This window comes from Perognathus longimembris, chromosome 6 (assembly GCF_023159225.1).
Source record: "Perognathus longimembris pacificus isolate PPM17 chromosome 6, ASM2315922v1, whole genome shotgun sequence".
Lineage (NCBI taxonomy): Eukaryota > Metazoa > Chordata > Mammalia > Rodentia > Heteromyidae > Perognathus > Perognathus longimembris.
Window position 1 is genome coordinate 26,790,603 of NC_063166.1, and position 3,381 is coordinate 26,793,983.

The 3,381-nt window shown below is 38.3% G+C and overlaps 1 non-coding gene across 1 annotated transcript; it reads right to left on the reverse strand.

The window, feature by feature from the left end:
• Positions 1-682: 682 nt before the first annotated feature.
• LOC125354078 lies at positions 683-789 on the reverse strand. The gene has a single exon (XR_007211460.1). It is a non-coding gene; the product is annotated as a U6 spliceosomal RNA (small nuclear RNA).
• Between the last annotated feature and the right edge of the window lie 2,592 nt (positions 790-3,381).

Consider the following 3,381-nt stretch of genomic DNA (forward strand, 5'->3'; position numbering starts at 1 on the left):
TCCTTTAATGCTCTGAGTATCATTCATTTATCTTATTTTTAAGGTTAATACCCTTCCTTCATTCCTTCATTCCTTCCTTTGTTCATTCCTTCCCTTCTTCCTTCCTCTTTCTTTTCCTCCTTCCCTCTTTTCCTCTTCCTTTCTTCTTTCCTCCCTCTCTTTGTTCCCATCTTCCCTCTTCCCTTTCTCCTTCCTTCCCTCCCCCTTCCTCTTTCCCTTCCTTTTTTCTTCCTTCCCTCCCGTCCATCCTTCTTTCCTTCTTTCTGCTGGTACTAAGGTTTGAACTCAGGGCCTCATGCCTGCTGGCCTGGCACTCTATCACTTGTTCTATGCCTCCAGCACTCCTGCTTTTTGCTGGTTGTTTTGAAGTTGAGGTCTAGCCAACTTTTCTGCCCCAAACTGGCCTCAAACTGTGACCCTCAGGATTTCATTGAGCTTCTTGAGTAGGAGTATAGGCATGGACCACAAGTACATTTTTCAAATGTTTAAAAAAAATTTAATTAACACATAGTAATTACATTGGGTCCAGTGTGACATCTCAATACATCCATAGTGATAATAATCACAGCAGGGCAACTGGCACATAGGATCAATACAATTTCTATTGCTATTATAGATGAAGCACTCCCTCCTACATTTACGAGTTTGTTATTGATGGCATAAGAAGTGTCATTATATTTCTTTTAATACAGAATGGTTCATGAATTTGCATGCCATCCTTGCACAGGGCCCATGCTAATCTTCTCTGCATGGTTCCAGTTTTAGTACACGTGCTGCTGAAGTGAGCACAAAGTGTCATTGGGCTTTATTTTGTATCCAGTACAGTACCCTTGCTAAACCTCTCTAACAATTTGTTTGCTTAAAGTTTCTCTTAGAGTTCAATTAGACAATAAGCACATTTTCTTTATTCTTCCATTCTTTTTATAATTTATATATTTTTATAAAGCTTGTTTAAGGAAGTTTTCAAAATTATATAAAAGAAGTTACAGCTTTTATTCACTGATGTTTATTTTGCCTTTTCTTTCATTTTGGAACAGTCTTTCCAGAAATTGTATGTGTGTATGAGAGAGAGAGAGGGAGAGAGAGAGAGAGAGAGAGAGAGAGAGAGAGAGAGAGAGAGAGAGAGAGAGAGAGAGAGAGAGAGAGAGAGAGAGAGAGAGAGAGAGAGAGAGAGAGACTGTCCTGGGACTTGGGCATGGTCTCAGTGCATGGATCCTGTCCCTGACCTTGGCCTTGGTCTCAGTGCATGGATGCTGTCCCTGACCTTTTGTGCTCAAGGCCATCACTCTGCCACTTCAGCAACAGATCAACTTCTGCCTTTTTTGGTGGTTGATTGGAGATAAGAGTCCTAAGAACTTTCCTGTCTGGGATGGCTTTGAACATGATTTTCAGATCTCAGCCTCTGGAGTAGCTAGGATTACAGGTATAAGCCAACAAGGCCAGGCTTCTTTTTGGTATTTTCAATAATAACATTTTTGCCTTACTGATAATTTTTATATTCTTGGTTTTCAATTCTATTGCTTTTATATTTATTTCTTTTTACTCCTGTATTTTATTTTATTTCTGGTAGGGCCTCAAGCTTGCTAAGTAAGTCCTCTACTACTTTAGCCAAACACCAATTTCTCTTGCTTTTGGTTTGTTCTTCAGATAAGGACTCACATTTTTGCTAGGAGCTGGCCTCAGAACTTGCTCAGTCCTTCTATCTCCATCTCTCCAGGAGCTGGACTGACAGGTGTACAATACTACCCTAGGCCCTTTGCTGGATTGTTTAGCATTTTCTCTTTTTAGATTAAGTTGACTTTTAATTCATTAAATTTCCAATCTCTAAGGAACATATTTAAGCTCTAAAATGATTCCTTATGTATCATTTTTTAGCTGTACCTTCTATATTTTTAAACAGCATTATTTCATTTCTAATCTTTTTTGTTTCATCATAGTTTATTTTTGAATCCAGAGATTACTTAGGATATTTTTATGTTCTGATTTATAGGCTGGGAGAATACATTTTTGATGTTGGTTTCTATTTTTGGTATATTGTGATTGGTAGAAGACTATGATCCGATGGTATCATTCCTTTGGAATTTTTTTCTTTTAATTTTTAATATCAAACTGATGTACAGAGAGGTTACAGTTTCATACGTTAGGCATTGGATACATTTCTTGTACTGTTTGTTACCTTGTTCCTTTGGAATTTTTTTGTGATTTCCTTTGTGGCTTAAACATTCAATTGTGGAACTGCTCTGGGTGGGCTTAAAGAATGAGTATGTACTGACATGTGTTGGTTGGGAGTGTGACTCAGTATGGAGCACGAGCTTTTTTTTTCAGTATTGAGAGTTGAACTTAGGACCTCATGCTTGCTTGTCGGGTCTTTCAGTTCTTTAGGCTGGCCTCAGACTGTAAGGTCCTATGCTAGGCTTTCTGCCAACATAGACCACCATGCTCAGCTTACTTGTTGAGATGAAGTTTCACTAACTTTTTGCTTGGACTGGCCTCCACACTTATTCATATCTCCTGAGTAGCTGGGATTACAGATGTAAGCCACAGGAGCTTGTACTTAGCATGCACAAGTCCCAGCACTAAAAAAATAAGAATAAAATAAAGGTATCTTTATTTATTTGGTGAATATTCTCAAGTGCATAGGTTTTATAACAAACATTTGTTTGGAAAAGAGATGGCAAAAGTGTGTGTGTGTGTGTGTGTGTGTGTGTGTGTGTGTGTGTGTGTGTAGGAGAATAGCAGTGTCTAAGTTCAAGGTAGCAATGCTTACTGATTTATGACTCAGGAGATTCAGGTCAAATGCTTGCTTTTACAACTTGAGGGAAGTTGGCTCTTAAAATCTATTCCTTTATTTTTTGATAATGAGAATGGATCACTGTACCTTCCTGGAAGAGCTAGGAGGCATGATGTATTCAAAGTGCTTGGTAGGCAAGCACTTGGGAAGTGGCAGCTATTTTGAACCTGAACAAGAAAGAGCAAAGAACTGAAATGATAATGGCAAGAGGGTTCTTTCAAAAACTCAACTACTACAAACAAATACAGGACAGATGTCAGAAGTGTTGGTAGAACTGCTGCAGAGCTCTGACCACTGATGTGCTTCAGTTTAGCAAAGGCATGAGTCTACAAAGGGCAAAGCATGGCATTCCACAGATATTCAGATTTATAAGGACATTGGGTATTTATAGAATTCAGTTAAAAATATCCAAAGCGGTCTCCACTTTGTGTTAAAAAGAACAAAAAACAGATTGAAATAGCTAAATGTTCCCCTTTGTGTTTTTTTTAAAAGTACTTTAATGCATTGTCTAAAATTATGGAAATATTACCAAACTGTTGACAATAGCCATGGATGGCAGGAGGGAGCGATGAAGCCTGATACCTTCTCAT